General features: G+C 36.1%; 1 long non-coding RNA gene and 1 pseudogene across 1 annotated transcript; one reads left to right on the top strand and one right to left on the bottom strand.

Moving 5' to 3' along the window:
* Positions 1-608: 608 nt before the first annotated feature.
* Positions 609-7,547, bottom strand: LOC141445188 (uncharacterized). The gene is made up of 2 exons (XR_012453291.1): positions 7,327-7,547; positions 609-4,613 (listed from the first exon to the last, which is right to left on the bottom strand). It is a non-coding gene; the product is annotated as an uncharacterized lncRNA (long non-coding RNA).
* A 6,029-nt stretch (positions 7,548-13,576) lies between these two features.
* LOC141445187 (phospholipid phosphatase 3-like) lies at positions 13,577-22,068 on the top strand (annotated as a pseudogene).
* Positions 22,069-22,093: the final 25 nt, after the last annotated feature.

Here is a 22,093-nt window from a genome sequence, read left to right as displayed (position 1 = left end):
CTATGTGATACGTTCCTACATAATATAATAACATGCAGTACACGCCCTCCTCCACCTCCCTCCTCCTACATGAAATAATATATATATCACACAATACCTAATAATAGTTATATTTATATAGTAGGTATTTGTGACAGCTAGTCTAGCTTGTGTGACATATACTATACATACATAATAACATATTGTTTTACATGGAAGAGAAAGAGAGCGGGCGTGTATGTAAATTTATTGTATAGATATTTCACATGGACGTAGTTGTGGGGCACGGTTCGTAGCGAAGAAGTAAAGTAAAAAATATTGTTATCAATTTATATGAGGTTCCGCAAATTAACAAGTTCTCTGTCCCGAAGCAATGTGCAGCGTTCTTTTGACACGTCGCCATAGTAATGATAAGGTAATATAATATTCCCGTAGCAATTTTCATTGTTAATCTAAATGTGGTCCAAGAATAAAAATAATTATTATAATGTATGTAATAAAGTTTATTATTTATTGAAAGAACAACTCCATTATTTACATCACTGGTCATACAGCACATGTGCCTCATGGACATACCAGTAAAGCCACGCATCAAGGGTCAAGGAACCTGGTAACACCGAAACCACTCAATTATTCAAGTATTTATTTCGTTAATCTCTATCCACTCAAGACAAGATAGATACAATCGAACCAATCAAAAATATCACATACTATTACAAGTCTTTCTAGGTCAGAATAAAAGTATGTGAAACACATTTTTGAAGCATTATATTATACTACACCTCGTTGTTCCGGGGGGTCAATAGTTTGAGCGGCCCATTTAGTGAACGGCATGTCATCGTCTACTAAAAGTACAATTTATATGATATTGGAAAAATTGGAATGGTAGGTATCCGTTATCTCACTCCATATCTCGGTAATGCTGTATGCGGCATCCTATAACGCCATAGCCCACTCCATGTGAATTACTGTTCGGATCTGACAACTGTAGAGGCCTGTCCGCTAGCACATCCTAATAGTGTATTAGGGGATAGACCTCCAAAATTCTGCTCATCTCATCTATATTAGATATGTTGGCTGTGGTCCCATGCCTTTCAAATGACCGGGTCCAGATGGGTTCGTGATCGAAAATCTGAACCAGCTATTACAATAATAAGTAAAGACCTTTATTTCGGACAATATGGCCCAGATTTCATTCAAAACATTTCAGTCAAGCATATTGAGTGATTTTGAAAATTGTCAAATTTGAAATTTGGGACACTAGATTGGATGAAAATAAATGTACAGCCAATAAGACAGTTTTGACCAACCTAACTTCTATACTTACTTAGTGCCTATAATGTAATGCAAACTCAAAATCAAACATTATTATGATGCCACTATAATGAAAGCAGTGACGCGAAAGATACAATTTGTAAGCGGAGATCTTATAAAACTAGCTAATAGCCGCGTGCACCTACCATGCAATAGTCCTAAATACAAAAGTCAAGGTACCAGAAGCTTAAAAATATATAATTTGTAATAATAGTTACACATAATTAAAAAAAAGTAAGCTCACAATAAAAAATTATCAATATATGAGCTTATACAATTCTTCTGATTTTGGTTCTTGATTCTGGGTATCTGTATGCGAGATTGTCATTTTACACGAGTTTCCTTTTCTTCTGTAAGGCAACCTGACAGTTCAGTAGCAATGACACTCGAAAAAGAACGCCATACTACCTACTACAGTTATCGCGGCCGGCTCAGTCAAGAATGTCTCTAAAGCTAGACATGAGCAAAGTCTAAACATGAGTGATATTATTATCGATATGGATAGTCAATATTTAGTCATCCTGTGACATAGAGCATAACACCAACTCGTTTGTTAAAAAAATTGAACATATAATAATTCTACTATTTTTCTACTACAAAATTTATGTTTCACGCAGAAGAAGATTAAAACTATCGCGAAAAGACTTGTGCTAGCACGTTACTAGTGACAAAACAATAAATAAGTTTCGGAATAAGATGTCAAGTAAATATCGATCTATGCGATCTCCAGGGTGAGACAGCTTCGAAGTTGAGTGTCATACTTCCTGGCGGTGACATGGTGTCGCATGGAATTCACTCATTACTACCGGTGTACAACTATTACGGGTAGTACTATTATAAGTAGTGATTTGTAGTACTATTATTACGGGTAGTAATTTTTTTGAAACTAGCGCACAAATTCGTAAATTCTTTGTACATTTTTTTGATGTGAGTTTGAATTCCATGTGATAATATGTCACCGCCAGGAAGTAAGACACGAAGTTGATTATGATATATACTGTGTGGTACATACTATGAAATGAAATTTATATTTCTTCATAACTTAAACTTAACCGGCGATTTTTTTATTTTTCTACTCTTCGTGCCATAAGAGCTATCTGCAAACTAAAATTCAAGTTTCTAAGAACTAGAAGTATCCTTATAGATTCTTCGGTTACGATAACTTATATGAAAACATGTTTTTCTCAAAAATGGTATGAAATGTTGCCAATACAACATCAAAAACGTCGCAGAAAGTAACGCATCACGGAGACTAGGCTAAGTATCCAGGAAGTAACCTCGTACTGTCCAGTAAGTAAATATGTAATATGACAGTAACGGGCTCCTTAAAAATTTTGAAAAAAGCACGCGGGCCATTTACATCACCATGATCAACATCATTTTTATCACCTAAATTATCTACATCCACTTCATCATCATCGTCATCATCATCTTTATCATTATCTTCATTATATTCATATCTGCATCATCATCATTATCATCATCAACGTCATATATATCATCATCTAGATCATTTACATCATCTACATCATCATAAATTCAAAAATTCAAATTTAAATCATTTATTCAGTAAATAGGCCGCAATGGGCACTTTTAAACGTTATAATGATCACAATGAACCATCTTCATCATCAACATCGTTTACATCACTTTCATCATCTACATAATTTACATCACCATCATCAATATAATTATTACCACCTTAATTATCTACCTCATTTACATCATCATCGTCATCATCATCTATATATCATCATTTACATCATATACGTCATCTATATCATCATCTACATAATTTACATCATCTACATCGTCGTCATCGACATCATCACCATCATCATTACTGTCATCATTACCATTAATTATCATCATCATCATCATCACTGACACCGTCACCTTCAATCATCACCATCCTCACCATCATCATCATCACATCCAAATCACCATCATTACCATTAAATTACTTCCTGGACAGTAACAGTAATTTTACTTACTTTATTATTAGTATTTGTTGTTATGGAGGCCACAGTAATACCTACATAATCTGTCAACATTTCAAGTGTCTAGTACACACAAACATGTATGCCTAAATGGGGTAGGCAAAGCACACGAAACGTTACAGCTTCGGAGCCACTTTTAGCAATTTTAGGTTTTAAGTTTGACAAAAACGGTACAATAGTGACAGGTTGCTAGCCTGTGGCCTACGGTCCTCAGTCGCCTCTTACGACATCCACGGAAGAAATGGAGAGGTCTAATTCTAACCCATCACACGGGTAGCTATTACAGCTCAAGAGATAAAGCCCTGTGACAGACGGATGGACAGACAGACAGACAGACAGACAGACAGCAGAGTCTCAGCAATAGGGTCCCGTTGGCCTAACTATAAAAACTAAATAATAGTTACGAACCAGTAGAAGACAGACAGACAAACACACAGACAGACAGCAGAATCTCAGCAATAGGGTCCCGTTGGCACCCTTTGGGTACGGAACCCTAAAAAGGAGAAGCAACTCCCGTCAGGAATAAATAAATATTCCGATATAAAGGGAAAAGAAAAGATTTATTCGTGACAACAGGGAAAAAAATATACAAAAATGATTTAGAAATGTGCATGTCACAAAGTGGTCACAAATCAGTCAATTTTGTTTTATTTCAGATATTTTAAAAAATGACAACTTGGGCAAAGTTATCTCAAAGGTCAAAGTTGTACGGTTTTATAGTACTTTATATATATGTACCCCTATTATCTCATCATCTGATATTACTGTAGTTTCATTCGACAAATAAAAACTTAAGATTGGTTTTTTGGAATCTTTTTGTATTTTTTATTTCAATTCCAAATTTTTACTTTTACGGTCATCCCGTAAAACCTAAATTGAAAATACAAACTGAAATATAGATGCACAGAAAAAACAGAAAAATAAGACCATCACTGGGAATCGAACCCAGGTCCTCGGTAATCCGTACCGCTTGCTATACCGCTACACCACTGATGGTCAAAAAATAAAAACTACATACCTGTTGGTATTCTTGTTTTTAGAAGCTCCACTAAAATTTCCACCCACGGAACGCTAAAAGAAAGATGCCTACGAAGACTTTATTTCGTTGTGTACATCATATTTATTTAGAACAAACTTTATAACACAGCGTTAATAAATAAATCAAACATAGTTAATCAGTCAGATATTCCTTAATTTCTTGCATATCAACATTCAACGTTTCTTCTTTTCTTCACCTTGAATATTGCATGACAGCACCTAGGCTACTTCAGCAATATAATGATTCCAGGCAAAGTTATATGCAGTTAGTTAGCATTGAATCTGAAAGGAATTGTGTATTAATAAATACAGAAATAGTATTAGCAGACAGACTATAAGATACCTAGGTGTACGAATAAAGTGACCGATGCTTTTTAGTTACAGCATATGGACGTAAATCAGACTATCAGTAGGTAAATCCCCTAATGTACCTACATACTGTTGCACGCAACTCTGTCAGCGTAGAATTCGTTTATAGCTATTCCGCGGGAATATTGCGATTAAAAAAAACTACCCTATGTTTTTCTACGGGACTCAAACTATCTGTATCCCAAATTTCATCCTAATCGGTTCAACGAATTAGACGTGAAAAGGTAATAAAGAATTAAACAAACAGACTAACAAACTTTCGCATTTATAATATGAGTGGGATTATTGTCTTATTTTAAGTCATCATCATCATCATCATCATTATCGGCCTATCTTAGCCCACTACTGGACATAGGCGTCTCCAATTGCACGCCACTGAGCACGACCCTCGGCCACTCTCATCCAGTTACTGTCAGCTACCCAGTGAAGATCATCGCTCCACCTAGTCTGAGGGCGTCCCTCGCCACGCTAGGCTTTTACTCGTTTACCTTAGCAGTTATCGGTTCTTCGGCTGATATGGCCGGCCCACTGCCACTTCAGTTTGCTTCAGTTTTAAGTAATCCTATAGAAATAGACGGACGGACAGCGTAATATCAAATTATCTGAACTATGTCTTTGTGACAAAGTTTCTCCATGTCTTTCATTGAATAAAGTTAGAATTCGGCAGCGATGACATACGACCATCATCATCATCATCATCATCGTCATTAAGATCGGTTTGTGAACAATACTTATCTTTTTCAAAATATCCTGATATTGAATTTAGATTTTTGCTATTCCTTTCTGCCTGCATGTAAAATTTACAGAGATTAGTGATATGGAGATAGAGTTGTAAAATTAAATATATAACATTGAATACCCTGGGTATTAAAAATAAACTGGCCAAGTGCGAGTCGGATTCGCGCACGAAGTGTTCCGTACCATTATCTATACAACATTAGACATTAGCAAAAAAAAAACTTAAATATTTGTTTTATTCTGGTTTGAGTATTTGTTGTTATAGCGGCCACAGTAATACATAATCTGTAAAAATTTCAAGTGTCTAACTATTACGACTCAAGAGATAGAGCCCTGTGACAGACGGACGGACAGACAGACAGACAGACAGCGGAGTCTCAGAAATAGGGTTCCGTTGGCACTTTTTAGGTACGGAACCCTAAAAACTAAATAATAGTTACGAACCAGTAGAATTTTATGTAGGTACCTACATAATAAATCCCATTTTTTCCTTATCTTAAATTTCAGCTTTTTAGGATAAAAGGTTTGGTGTGTGCGTTGGTAAACAATAATTAAAAAAATAGGACAATGATGTAATGTTCACTTCGAAACACAGACAGACAGACAGACGGACAGACAGATGGACAGATCAACAGACGGACGGACGGATGAGCCGACGGAAAGGTACACAGACAGACTCACATACGCATAAAATTAACAACCTGTGTCACTCCTAACAGAGACAAATCTAACGATACCTCTTCTGATCTCTTTATCTCCTAACATGAGCTATTTCTCAAGACTCTGCTTCTAATTATCAATAAAATACTTATAAATTTTAAAGGTCATAGTAAAATTTTCGACTAAAGTACAGTTGGTACAACTTTATTCACCATCATCATCATCATCATCTCAGCCGTAGGACGTCCACTGTTGGACATAGGCCTCACCCACAGACCTCCAGTTGCTTCAACTGGCAGCAGCCTGCATCCACCGCGAACCTGCGGCTTTAACCAGGTCATCCGTCCATCTTGTTGGTGGACGTCCTACGCTGCGCTTGCCGATCCGCGGCCTCCACTCGAGAACTTTTCGGCCCCAACGGCCATCCGCTCTCCGTGCTATATAGCCCGCCCATTGCCACTTCAACGAGCTGATTCGCTTGGCTATGTCGGTGACCCTTGTTCTTCTACGAATCTCCTCATTTCTGATTCGGTCCCGTAGAGAAACCCCAAGCATAGCTCTCTCCATAGCTCGCTGAGCAACTCTAAGCCTATTTATAAGGCCTAAAGTAAAGCACCACGTCTCGGATCCATATGTCATCACTGGACAATAATGATGTAGTGTTCACTTCGAAACACAGACAGACAGAAAGACGGACAGACAGATGGACGGATCGACAGACGGACGACGGATGGGCCGACGGAAAGATAAACAGACAGACTAACATACGCATAAAATTAACAACCTGTGTCACTCCTAACAAAGACTTTCTTGTCTCTGCTCTTGTCTTGTTGTTTGCTAAGATGCATCAAGGCCTTGTTGCATAGCGTGCGAAAGAAATGACCATACATACGCTCCAAAACCATAACCCCTGCCGTTTCTCACACTTATAAATAAAATAAAAAATCTTGAATCACTTCATAATAGAGTACATACAGTACATACTCGTACATATGCAGACAGACGGTGGGAAGCGACTTACTTCTATGGAGTGAAAATGTTCACGACGCAACTAAGAGTTAGGGAAATTTGGCATGTTTTCGTAGTAGGTTGCTGCAGACCACAAGTTTGGTACACACGATAAGCCATACTTTGGCCACCCAGTAGGAATTAAATTCTTACAGCCCTGCCTCTGGTGTTCTTGTAACAAATATTAATGTTTCTGACAAAAATGATAAAATAAACATACCCGTGTATCCAATTACATAGGTATTCTTTTCATCATCGAATCGTACATACATAAATAGTTTAAGAGTTGCACTCTTGCTAATTTCCTCTCGTCCGCCAACTTTTTGACTTCTTGATTTGTGTTCAAACCATAATTATTCAAACATAATTGCTTTTGAATATCAATCTCATTGACTTGACGTTGTGACAAAAATGTATTATAATGACGTTTAAATTTTACTTATCTAGCCAGTTATAATAATAAAAAAGGTACGAAAACTACTTCGATTGTGAAAACCTTTTTATTCACCGAGCCTAGATTTAGCGGCCGTAAAAATGCCGTGATATGTAGGAATTTATTTGAGCCTCACTGTAAAACTTGATATTCATACATACACATGCAATGTATGTTGAATGTAGACCTTATTTTTTAACTAATTAGTTTAGTGATTACACCTAGCACCTTTTATTGTGAGAATAAATATGCTTTATATAAATTAGTGGCGCTACTGTCTACGTAAGAGTAAATAACTAATATCTGTTCAGAATTTGTAAGTTGAATTTAAACCACTTGTCCTAGATCGAAGCACCGCATTATAATGTATGTAAAGTATGCAATGTTATAATTTTTGCCGAGGACTGGGTCTGTTACTTAAATAATTATTATTTTAAATGACAATTTTAAAAGTAACTTACCTATTTTTCGTCTTACTTACAGTTTGCGTCCTTGCATTAATCAGAAATAATAGTTTAGGCGTTTCAACTTACGAAAATAACAGATTTAAAAACAAAAAAAGTAGATACTAGACTCAGAAACTTGAACTTGATCTCTCAGTGATCTAATGCTTTCTTCATTTAGTTGTCGTATTATCTGAGCCAAAGGTGATGGTCACGTGACCACACGAAATAGTCGATACCTATTTACAATAGTTTGATTTTGTGACATTGACTCACGCACCCATATAAGATGTCACTACATGCTCGCTGCGAACACTGTCAGTTGTACTCATACAATGGTAAAATGCATCAAAATTTACTGCATCACGCTGCACTTTTGATGCAATAAAGTTACTTTTTTTTGGATTTTGCTTGAAGAGCATATCCATAATTTACTATTCTCAAAAAATCCTCTAAGAAAACATGTCCGTGGAAGCTATGCGGGGTGTCCGTAGGTTTGTATGGAAGAGCAACCCCCTTAAGTGCGTTTAACGTTAACCGGTGTCCTGCCGAGTGGGACCTTGAAAGTTGCCGCACTAAGGGCATTAGGCCTAATCAGTCATCTCGCTTTCTCCGACTATCGGCGCCATCTCACAATACCGTAATTGTTAGATGCATGTCTGTGCTTAACGTACTACGTTATTACGTGACTACCTATTGTACTGTTCCTTATTATTCTGTGGTACAACTTTTGAACTGTCACATATGGTTGGTTATTCGAACTGCACTGCAGCGTAACTACAACTTGCTTATATAGTTAAATCGCAGCTAGCGTACAATTTGCGTGCAGTTTTGCAGACTGCTATGGAAATGTATATAAATCCGCAGTTGACAGTTAAGTTGCAGTTAAAATGCAGCGCGTTCGCGGCCTTAAAAAGCCAAATAAACAAATACTTACATAGTAATAGCGTACTAAATTTTGTTTCCGATTCACTCGCGTAAATCACCAGATCTGGCAATTGATTTGAAAGAGCGTACTCCTACCTTAAAGGCCGGCAACGCACTTGTGACTCTTCTGGTGTTGCAGGTGTCCATGGGCGACGGTAATCGCTTACATCAGGCGATCCGCCTGCTCGTTTGCCCCTATAATAATAATAATAATAATAATATTTTTTATTTCAGATTAAAAATCCATAGCTTTGTTAGTAGATACAGTCACTCTTATAGACTAAGGGTTAGTACACCATAAAAAAAACCATAAAAAAAAAAAATTCAGGATTTTACCTAATTAACATAGAAAATTACCAAAAAATTCCAAGTCTCTTTCATTTTTAGGACTACATGTTACGATGAGGTTAAATTTTGTAAAATTGTAGGTTATAAGTCGACACCTCCTACGTATACTGGTACAAGTGCATAATCATAAATTTACAGGAGAGCTGTTCAAAGGTTCAAAAACCTGTAACTTTCTCATTTGGTGATATAACTTTTCAAAATTTTGCATTAGTTCCAAAGAAAATATTGGCTTTCTACCTGTATTCATGGAATTTTGAAATTTTTTATAGTTTTTGAGAAAATGGCAGATACACTACTATACGCGTATTTTACATCTTGTAGTTGTGCGGTATACTGAGCTAATTACCACTTGCTCCAGTATACGGCGTAATGCGTAGATTACTGATCTAACGATATTTTTATATTGTATATGAATTTTTAGATGAAATACTTATATGGCTTGCAATGAACAATAAAAAAGATGCTCTTTTACCTTCATCTATTGATTTATAAACGTTTTTATCACTTGCATCATTATACGCTAACATTAGCATGCCACTTGTACCAATATACCGCTAGTAATGTTTTAAACGTGCTATACAAAATACAGAAATATACCTTTATAAAAAACCTCACTTGAAATATAAATGGTTTTATTAAGAAAAGTAATTGTATTAAGTGCTTTAAATTAATGGAAGCACATTCAATTGATTCGTATTCCTGTTCAAATGTGTACTCATATTTTATTGTGAAAGGTTCCTCATGTGATACATATATCGCATCGCACCCATTTGTATCCACATAACGGTTTAGCTTTTTGTGCCTCTTCAGGGTTCCGTACCCAAAGGGTATAAACGGAAACCCTACTACTTTATACTACTTCGCTGTCCGTCCGTCTGTCACCAGGCTGTATCTCATGAACCATGATAGTTAGACAGTTGAAATTTTCACAGATTATGTATAACTGTAGTCGATATAATATATATATAACAAAAAATAGATCAGAATAAATATTTAAGGGGGCCCCCATACAACAAATGTTTTTTTTTTGCCATTTTTTTGCTAATCCTAATGAAGTTGTATAGATGGTACGGAACCCTTCGTGCGCGAGTCTGATTGGCACTTTGCTTAAGACAAGCTTTGACATGAAATATTGAGTCAAAGTCAAAATATCTTTATTCAATTTAGATTGTAACAAGCACTTATGAATGTCAAAAAATTTACCACCGGTTCGTAAAAACCTCTGTTGAGAAGAGTCTGGCAATAAACCTAGGTATATTTTGTAAACAGATTTACAATCATATTTTAGTGATATCTATACATCACAAGTATTTAACACAACTACATATTTAAAACAGTTCTCAATTCGCTATTTGGAGTAAGCACTCGCCAATGCGGATCGGAATTATTTCCAAATTTCCCTATCCATGATATAATCATTAATTTTAATAATACGCCTTATATATTAATGTCTTCTTGACAATAGATTTAAATTTTGTGTCTGTTTCTGAGTCTTGGGAAACTTCTATAACTTCATACGGTTTACCCGTTTTCGCCATATACATAGCCAGGTACCATTTCTTAGGTGTGTATAAAAAAATGTGTATAGGGTGTTATTAAAACCCTGTACTATACTTTAAACCACATTAGGGCTACTAATTACTAATATGGTCCAAGTAGAAAAATACTGTGATTCGAAAAAAAAGTTTTGTATGGAAGTGGAGTCGCAAGAAGACTTCTAATTTCGATGTTTTCCCACTTATATCGTATTAGTAATCAGTAGCCCTAATATGGGTTACAGTATAGTACAGGATTTTTTTTATCAACCTGTAGGTATATTGAAATTTACTGTTCTCATTTTAATTTACTGTTTTCTTTTTGGGGATGCTCAACTACCAAAATGCAATGTAATACTGCAATGTTATATTTCTAGCACGCGTACATGTAGGTATAGCCGAGGAAATTGAATCACGTACTGGTACTGGGGTGGAACCGTTGTACTACCAATGTTATGTTGACATCCCATACATTTGCCAAAGAAATCATAGCGAAATAGATCACGAAAAGGTTTCACATTGGATTTAGTTTCCATGACTGTCTATGAGAAATACGGCTATTGTGGTCTTGCCAAACCAAAACATGTTTTTTTTATATATACTATCAAATTATGTGCTCGTAGAACAGTTTAAACGGTCCGCACGCAGCGACGGCTAGCGCGTACACTGAGGCAACTGCCAGTTACACTCGACTTCCCCGGCCCCGCGACAATATCGGTGCCGCGTATAGTGGTGCATGTCGGTTGCCTCAGTATACGTTGTACCGATTAGCAAAACGGTGTTAGATGCATTCATATACGTCACTTTATTTCCAAAACTAATAGGAATATCCGTCCAAATTTTTTGTGGTAGGTAAATAAGGAAATATTAATCACAAAAATGCAAAAAACTAAAAATCAGAAATTTGTCACTTGTACCAGTATACGTAGGAGGTATCGAAGTATTGCTTAGTTCCTTGAATACAATGGGATGTAGTTTAGCAAAAAGAATCCAACCTACAAAGAAGACATTTCCGATTTTCATTTTAGTTTGAGTAGAACTAAGAGTGAAAATAAAATTTAACTTGTGTTCAGGTTAGAACATTTTACTGCACTGCAATAAAGGATGCAGGAAAATTATTTATCCTGTGGTTTAATACAAACAATGAAAAATAAAATTAAACAAACACACAATAAAACAAGTCGTCGCAAGATAATCTTAATCTTTATTTATTACCTTTCACTTATCGCCTTTAATTTATGGGAGACGTTAACTGAGACCCGCTTTATAGGGATGTGTTTTAGCAAAAGCTTGGTTATTATATTAATTGTATTAATTTATTTGTTTATACTTTTTATTGTACAAAAAGGAAAATAAAACAAAAAGGTTACACTAAAAAAGTGCTAAGTACAGAGGCGGACTTATCCCTAAAGTGTTTTATCTGCTTAGTTTATTTTTATTTAGTTTTACTTTATTTGTTGTTTAATTTAATTTATTGGTGGACTTTTTAGTAATCTTATTTTTTAATCGACTTCCAAAGGAAGTTTCTCAATTTAGTTGGTATTGTATTTACTCTGTTATTTCTCATGTGTGAATATATTGATCCGCTAAAATTTTAAAAAAAATACCATCGTTAAATTTATTTCAACTCGTTATTTTTCTAGTTGGTTTTTCTTGATGAAATGAAATTAACTTCAGTATTATCGAACAATATCTACCGCTTTACATACTAAGTATCTAATAAACAGAAGAAGCGTGCATGGCATGGGTATATTATGTAATGTACCTAACCTAAAACCTAAAAACCTAAAAATTATAACGTGTAGTTAACGGAGATAAGAGATAAATAAATTATGTCAACTATTCAATCGATATTTTTTTGTTTTTTCACAGTCTATTTTCTTCACGTCTCTACCGATTTATAGTTTCAACAATCGGTTACTTTTTATAGCTTAACTTGAATCCATGACCTCACACAATGAGGCTTTGATAAAGGATCTGGTTTTATCCCTTATGAATCCATAACACGTTGCAGTAATATTTATAATGAATGCGATAGTTTATGAGTGTCCGTTAAGGTTATGCCCGGTTCACATTATTCCAGTAAAATCGTGCCAGTAGCGATACATTGCGGGGTCACAATCCAAACGAGTTACACAAGATCGATCGAGCACCGCAGTGTCATGCTACTGGTACAGTTTTACTGGATTTACACCGAGACGCGTCCCCACAAAACCAAACATATCACGCGAACTTTACAAAACTGGAACACAATGCTTTCGCTTTGAATGTATTGAGCAACTATTAAAATCCGTGTGGAAAATAAAATGACGCTTTATTTCTTAAAGGACATTACGACATTCCGGATATCCAGAGGGGATACTACGAAATTCGAAAATCGAAGTTCGTATCGTACCGTCCCTCTCATTCTCGTATTTAATAACATAAGCGTCAGCGGGACGGCAACATACAAAGTTCGAACTTTGCGCTTTGCAGTATAGGGCCTGAGCATGCAAATGAGTAATCCTCGTGAGTCAGGCTGAAATCCTTTTTGAAGAAATAAAAAAACTTTATTTCAAAATGGATTATGAAACCCTCGCATTCCTTTTTAGGGTATTCATAAAACAATATCTGGCAATGGTTAGGATATTGTGAGCATTTTACGAATAGAATAGGTCCTCAAAATAAAGGTGAAACGTGTAAACGCATTACCGTAAAATATTAGGCGAAATAATGTGATTTAAAGGGAAAATTAATTTACTCTACGCTCCACTGACACAACCAAATAACTGAATTGAACAAAACATGACAAGTACTAAAAAAAGAACTATAAAAACACTAGTAAAAGTATAAAAGTATAGATTTTTTATAAGCACATGATATCTACATATTAATTACCTACCATTATAAACATCGAGCGAAAAATAAAAAATGAATCATGTTTTTTCTATGACATCTCCTTTAATTTGAACCTCATTTTATTTTTCGTTTTAGCGTTCATAGTAACACAAATAATCTGTGAAGGTATTGAGTGTTAAACTACCTATTAGGATTCGAAACATAAAGCCCTGTTAGAGGAGATGAGATAGATGAACAGAACATAGTGAGCAAATTGCTTCCCAATAATAATAACTTAGTAGTTCTGTGGGATTTCTCGGTTATTTATTATCTCATCTAAAAGAAGATTGAATTTAAATTTTGATTTAAAAGTATCCAACTTTTTATTTTTTTATCAACATCCATCGTAATCATGTAAACAGTCTACTACTTTTGTCGTGTTTTTCAAACCTCAGAATACTTAATAGAAGGTCGACGACTGTTAAGTTTACATGTAAATCCTTGTAAATGTAAACACTGGAGTTAATGTAAATAAAAACAAAGGAATAGGGGGTGAGAAAGCAATAGAGTTTGTTAAGTTTAAATTTCAAACGATGGCGACTCCAAATCAAAGATCAAAGAAATAAAGAAATACGCAAGAAATGTTTGTTTATAGGTATTAGGTAGATAAATTCAAATAGAGTGGTCATGATCTCACAATAAATCATTGAAACAGACCGTTATCGATTAATCAATCATTTTAACATACAAATCGATTGATTCCACTGAGATCGTCAATTTTATTTTAATGTATTATCCATTTGTTTTTAACATCAATCAATATTTGATCTACTGCCCCGCATACCTGTAGAATAATTCAAATACCGAAGTCGTTAACGGAGAAATTATTTTCTATTCGTCCATATATTTCTCGTTAAATGCTGAGAAGAATTTGGAGCTTCGATCTTTGAGCATTCTTAGGCAAAATACTTACATAGTTAAGATAATAATTATACAGCGTGTTTTCTTGGCATTGTGTCTCTCAATTAAAGATGATTTTATGCATTAAATCCGTTTCTTTAGTATATTTTTTTTTGACAAATTCGGTTTTATTTTTATTTCAGGACTTTTACCTTAGAACTCAGTCATCTATGAACTAATTTAAAAAATAGTTTAGGAGGGTGGGAATTAAAGACCAAAAGTGCTTTAGGAAATAAATGTATGCAAAAAAATCTTTATGAAAAAAACAAATTATGCCATACAGTTATTATTATACTTACCAAACAATTTCGGCCAAAAAATTTTAGGAAAAAAATTATAGACCTTGCGAAAAGCACCCGTTAGTAACGAATGCTCTTAGAAGTCGGTTTTTTGTTAAAAATATTTTTAGTCTCAATTACATTAATCATTAAACTAAATATTATACTCGTCTTTGCGAGTGGATTTATGTTAGTTTATGTTAAGCTCGCTGTAAACCTGCAAGGAAAATGGTTTTGAATTACATTGCGAGGCCGCATAACCAACGACTTTGTAGTGGTCAATCGAGCACCGCAATGTAATGCCATTCGCACGATTTTTCTTGCACGGCTAAACTAGGCTTTAGATATTAAATTTACACGATATCCTGCCAAAAACCTAATAGAAGTCAATGAGGGCTACTTTGATACGTGAAATATCGCTAGATGGCGTTAGTGTCGTGAGGTCCGTTTGACGTTACGTTACGGTACTAACGCCATCTAGCGACATTTTGTCTGTCAAGTAACTCTCATCCATACTAATATTATAAATGCGAAAGTGTGTGTGTTTGTATGTTTGTCCATCTTTCACGTCAAAACGGAGCGACGGATCGACGTGATTTTTGGCATAGAGATAATTTATGGGCCAGAGAGTGACATAGGAAAGAAAAGAAAAAAAAAATGATTTGTTAACGGTCCCAACAGTACCACCACCAAACACAAAAAACAATAATATATTACTATATTAATATAATACATCGTATTCGTATGGTACATAGACTACTTTTTATCCCGGAAAAATGCACAGTTCCCGAGGGAATAGTGCGCGATAACCGAATTCCACACGGACGAAGCCGCGGGCAAAAGCTAGTTAGTAAATTAACATAGGTACATTTTGATACAGCCTACCCTTTATACAGTAGCGTACTTTAAAACAGTACACCGTTTATTGACGTGTTTTTTTTGTTACAGTGGCAGCAGTATGCATACTACTGGAGGTGGGGGCGCTGCCGAGCCGCCGCGGCGGCTTCACGTGCAATGATCCTGCTCTCTCGTTCCCGCACGTGGGAGACACGTTCTCTATCTCGCTTGTGGCCGCTGTCACTGTTATCGTGCCTTTTATTGTTGTAAGTATTTCTAATAACCAACTTCAGAAGTTGAAAAGCCTCTGACTGTAACTTCAAAGCTCAAGGTCTCCAAAATGGCTGAACCGATTTTAATGACACTAAACTAAAACCTCAAAGAAACTCGCCTTTACGTAAAAACCGCATCGGAATCGGTCTATCCGTTCGAGAGCTACGACGTTACAGAGGTACACATAGATATACTCTTTTTACGACGGAAGTGAAAAACTAAATCAGTAGCATTCTTCAAATTACTATGTATGCTGTGTAGGTACTAAAAAATAAAGGAGTCGAAGTTATAATAATAATTACTTATATATCTTTTAAAATTTGACCATATTTGTAAGAAAATGAGTAGGTATTTAAACTCACTCGATCTATATCTTTACCTACATATCTACGTTAGATCCTTTTGTAAGTTAAACAAACTAAACAAGCTTTGTTATTAACAGAACAAATGCATTCAAAATTGCAATTCTGTCTTTCAAATACAGCTCCATTCATCACATTGTGTTCTATTTAATTATTTTAAACTACTCTATATGCAAAATATGTCATATGCGTCATGTCATACAAAAATAAAAATCCCTAGTAATTTTAATGGCCGCCGCGTGCTCTAAATAAAGATGATTTAACAAACAATTTGTAATAAGTATTTTCAATCAATATAATGTAAAAAAAACTATTCGCGAAAATTCTTTTCATATTTTGCAAATTTGACAGTTAGGTACTCGTTTAGGTAAGTAGATTGTTTTTACAAATTCATACGAAATATTTTAAAATGGTGATTTTATGCTGGTAATTTGGTTTGTCACTTTTTATTCAGTTCGTTATTTCTTGTAACAAATAGGTACACAGTTTTCATGCTACGCATTTATTTTACCACAAAATTAAGTTGATTGGAACAGGAACACGAGATAATTTCAAACAAAAAGTTTGAATTATCAATGTTTTTGAATACTTTTGTTTTTGAATATCTGTTAGTAAAATATGCGCAATAATCAATAATAATATTATGGTTCTAACTGTCAATTTTGTAATTTAGGTCGTATTATATTGAATGAATAAATAAAATAAACTAAAGTAATAAATATATACTGAGCGGCAAAAAATGTGGTCTTCAAATGTATGCAGAAATACGTAATTTTGTTTGTAGAGTGGGCTAAATTTGTGTCGCTGAGTGTATCACCAAATTTCTAGTTTATAAAAAGCTAAAAAATGTTTCGGTACAATATTTTGTAAAAAAAGCCGGCTTAGGTGGTTTACGAGTTCTTTGTTTTTCTTCTTATTCTTTCAATATAGCGATAGGTAAATACACACAACAAAGTATTTACAAATTTCTAATAAAACTCAGCGACCACAGGTGCTCGTTGGTTGAAATATAGGTTATTCGTCGCCCGATTTTGTGAACTACCCGCAGTGGTTATCTAATCTACGTTAGTAGAATCTAAATTCTCTAACAGATGTCGCTGAGCATCACCAAACTAGCTAACGTTATCTCAATCCAAGGACATAATGACATGAGACATCGATTTAACTTGTACTTTTCCGTTTGATTTATCCTCCATGGTCTATACGCTGAGGTTGTGGGTATTTACTCAGAAGCTGAGTATATAGACCACTGAGTGGATAAATCAAACTATACACTTATTAAAGATGGCCTTTGCTTTTTGGCGCCCCCAAGAAGTAACTGAACATACATCGTTTTTATACAGCAAAATTGTACGGGTACTACACATTTTTGTATCCAACCAAATGGCTGGGCATCTTGGGCCTGAACTCTCTCGAGGTTCGACGCAATTTTGCTCTTCTCACTATCGCTCGAGATATCTTGCGCGGTGTCTATCTGCCCTGTACGGAATGAGGGTTTTCACAGAAGCGAAATATCGCTAGATGGCGTTAGTATCGTCAGATCCGTTTGACGTTTGCTTGCGATTGGCTCCGTTTAGGGGCATACATGTCCAAATGTCAGAAAGTCCAGGTGTCACATTGTCCATGGTCAAAAAGTCCGAAGGATGAAACGTCCTAGTGTCTAAAAGTCCTAGCGTCAAAAAGTCCATGGTCAAAAAGTCCGAAGGATTAAACGTCCTAGTGTCTGAAAGTCCTAGCGTCAAAAAGTCCATGGTCAAAAAGTCCGAAGGATGAAACATCATAGTGTCTGAAAGTCCTAGCGTCAAAAAGTCCATGGTCAAAAAGTCCGAAGGATTAAACGTCCTAGCATTTAGTTATTAAACCAATCATACTACTAACGCCATCTAGCGATATTTCGCCTCCGTGAAAACCCTAATTAGTTAGTGCGTCTGTTCGTTCCTCCACTGATGAAAATCTTCGGCCGCCACTCGAACGGCTCGCCACTTTTCAGACATTTTTTTATGTCATACGTTTTAATATTTCTGTAAAAATGACGATCCTGAAATATATCCTGATTAATTAAAAGTTTCAGAAATAAAATACTTCGTCCATCAAACAAACAAACAGTAGCTAGGGAAATTAATTATTCGGGGAAAACATTTACGAAGGAAAGCCCATTTTTTAAATTTTAATCAAGTTTAAACGAAATAATTATATTACACGTGTTTGTTACTGAACGTAGACGGACCGTGTGTTTAGGTTAATTACCGCAAGTCAACAAAAACTACAGTCACCAAAAACTTATACTACTTTTAACAGAAACTTGTTTTGTTATAGCTCTGGGCAGTGGAAACATCCCTATTCAGAGAAGACGAATACTCTCTTAAGAAGAGCAGACTATGCACAAGCGCAAAAACCGCCGCTCTAATCTATAAGGACTTCATCTACGGAGCAGTGTTCAACCTCATCATCCTAGAAGTGATAAAGTGCGTGGTCGGGTCTCCCCGGCCGACATTTTTCGATCTATGCGAACCTGATAAGGCCAAGACATGTGTGGGGTAAGTGTTTTAGTTATAGCTTAGCTACTCGCCGGTAGATGGCGCTGTACGACGTTTGTGTCATGATAACTAATTCCAGAGATTCAGCATATTAATACTTAGATACCAAATTATATCGAAATATGTGCGTCTATTTTAGCGTCAAAGAGTTACAAACATGTACAGTCGCCAACAGATATTCGAAAAACATCGGCACATCCACTCTATTATTAAAGGTATTAGAGTTTATGTTTTGATATTTTTAATCACCTTGGCGCCGGCTTCTAAATATTTAATGGTGACTATACCTACTCACAAACTTTCGAATGAATTATTTAAGATACTAATTGGATAGAGTATTTATTTATTTTTGGTAGCAATGCGCTTGGTGAAGCAGCAGTGCTTGCACTGTGGTTTTTCGGCGCGGAGAGTAAGACAGCCGGTGAAATTACGGGCACATGAAGTATCCCATCTTAGGCCTCTAAGTTGGCAACGCATCTGCAATACCCCTGGTGTTGCAGATATTTATGGGCGGTGATGATCTCTTACCATCAGGAGACCCACTTGCTTGTTTGCCATCCAGTCGAATAAAAAAAAGGTTTTTTTCCTAATACGAAAAACATTTAGCAGATGCCGGGCGGGGTTTGAATCCGCACCATATGGCTTTCCTATCCAAAGGTGTCATACTAACTAGATTACAGCTGTCGTTTTTAAAAAAATAGGATAGTATTCAGTTGACTTCACTCAAAGCTGAAGTATCAAAATTAAATATAATAGCGGAAAAAAATACCACAAACGGGACTTATCACGCTATTATTACACAAGTAATATTTACCTCGACGTTTCGGCAACGTTACAGTTGCCGTGGTCACGAGTAGACACGAGGAGTCTACTTGTGACCACGTCGAAAACGTCGAAACGTCGAGGTAAATATTACTTGTGTAATAATAGCGTGATAAGTCCCGTTTGTGGTATTTTGACTATGAGTGAGAATCACGAAAGTTTAAAACGTTATAATAGCGGAAAATTACTAGTTATTTAGGCTGCCCTAAATATTGGTAGAATGCCCTTATGTTGCTATTTTGATATTGGCCGCCCTTTGACCCGTTTTGCGAAGATTCAAGCAGATGTTGATACCAAATTAACACAATTAATATTTAGCTTAGCTAACTGCGGTGCTTTGATATCGCACGCGCATGCGGCACAGACAGTATCACAATAATTATCTAATAATTATGCATAAATGTGTAATTAATACATTTATATTTAGTTAAGTTTAAATTAATTTGTGGACTCACTGGAACTCAGCGTTGCACTCCGTAAGATGACAATGGGAGCGCCAAAGTTCGCATACTCTTCGCTAGTCATACCGTATTTCATCACCTTTGTCTTTTTTAAGTAGTATTGTTTTTTTTTAATGAATTCTTCTATTTTAACAAGTGCTCTTTTTGCCATAGGTCGGAGTTCGTATCAAGTTACCAATGCACGTCGAAGAAATACTCCCGGTACCTTCAGATTGACTCCATCAGGAGCTTCCATCAGGGCATTCATCGCTTTCAATGTATTGCGGACTCTTTCTAGCAGTAAGTAGTTTTTAATTGCAAGATAACCACGACATTTCTGTCTTTTCTTGGGACTGTTACTATTAAAAGCCAGTAAGACATATCTATAGGTAGGTACCTAAGATTCTTGATAAAAAATAAAAATGTTGAAACACTCGACATTTTGAAAAAAAAAACCTTTTTTGAACAGCTTCTTTGAATTTAACCCTTCCGTGCGACACATACACATAATTTATTATTATTAAAACAAAAGTTGGAAAACCCCCGACTTTGTCACTTCAAAGTTCAATATCTCAAAAACGGCTGAACCGATTTTGATAAAACATGTCTAAGAACCATCGCTAGAAAACCTGCTTTCAATTAAAAAAAACCGCATTCAAATCGGTCCACCCGTTTAAGAGCTACGGTGCCACAGACAGACACACAGACACACATAGCGGTCAAACTTATAACACCCCTCTTTTTGCGTCGGGGGTTAAAAAGGATAATTAATTAAATGAATGAGTGAATGTTACAATCTCTTTGCCATTCCATGACATGTTTTTGTGTGCATGACCTCAATTCTCTGGTGGCACTAGCTAATACCTATAGGTTTAGTACGTTATTTGTGGCTTACAAGTAACATTTCTTCCAGTGGTACCTCCAGCGGCGTGCGTTCAGCTGGCACAGCCGGTCCGTGCTGGCAGTGCCGCTGCTGCAAGGCGTCTGCGTGTGCTACGCGGCGGTGTGCTCGCTGAGCCGCGTGTCGGACCACCGGCACCACTGGTGGGACGTGCTGGTGGGGGGAAGCATGGGGGCGCTCACTGCACTATATACGGTAAGCTGCCTGCATTTCATATAGGGCAAAACTGGCCCTATACTACGAAGTTCAAAATTCGAACTTCGTATATTGCCGTCCCGCTGACGCTAATGAGAGGGACGGTACGATACGAACTTCGATGTTCGAATTTCGTAGTAGCCCCCCCCCCCTGTGATAGCTGCCATATGGCCTTGAAAGAAATCCTGAATAGCGTGTTAATTTATTTATCGAGAGACTCCAACTACCTACACTATACTACTTATACTTTTCTTTGTTATTTTTATGTGTATCGAATATGTATAAATAAATGTTTCTCTCACTCTCTCTCTCTTACTCCCACATGCATAAGCTAAAATTAATAATTATTATCATGGACAGGGATTTTTGGTATAATTTCTATCCTCATTGGAGATCTTTGTAAACACTCAATTTATGATTAGTGCGCGTAAAATTTTGCACCTGAAAAAATAAAATAGCAATGTTATTTACAATAATTTTGCTTCAAATTAGTGTTAGGGTTTCTTCTTGAAGGAGCCGTACTGCAACTTAATATGTTCGTAATTCGTTATAACAGATTTAATCATTTGCAGGTACTCGTTCTCTGCAAGAACTTCTCCCAGCCTGCCGTCGTGAGTACCAGCGATATCTCAAACAGCGATGGAACCAACCACAACCCTGACACAAGTTGTTGCCGAACCGTGTGCTCATGCCCTAGCCCCAAGCCGTGTAAGCTACGGCTTACAGTCTTCAATGAGCGAGACATTATGTGAAGCATACTCTGTGAAGTAGCATTGTACAACTTGTGGAGTGAAATTGTAGTACCTAACGCTTAGTGATGTGTATAATGCAAGCATATTCGTGCAAGCATATACTCTAGGGTTATAGTTGGACAAAATA

This window comes from Choristoneura fumiferana, unplaced genomic scaffold (genome assembly GCF_025370935.1).
Source record: "Choristoneura fumiferana unplaced genomic scaffold, NRCan_CFum_1 Sck3bRy_44;HRSCAF=212_pilon, whole genome shotgun sequence".
NCBI classification, from domain to species: domain Eukaryota; kingdom Metazoa; phylum Arthropoda; class Insecta; order Lepidoptera; family Tortricidae; genus Choristoneura; species Choristoneura fumiferana.
Note: the sequence above shows the minus strand (reverse complement) of the source record. Positions and strands in the feature narration are given on the sequence as shown.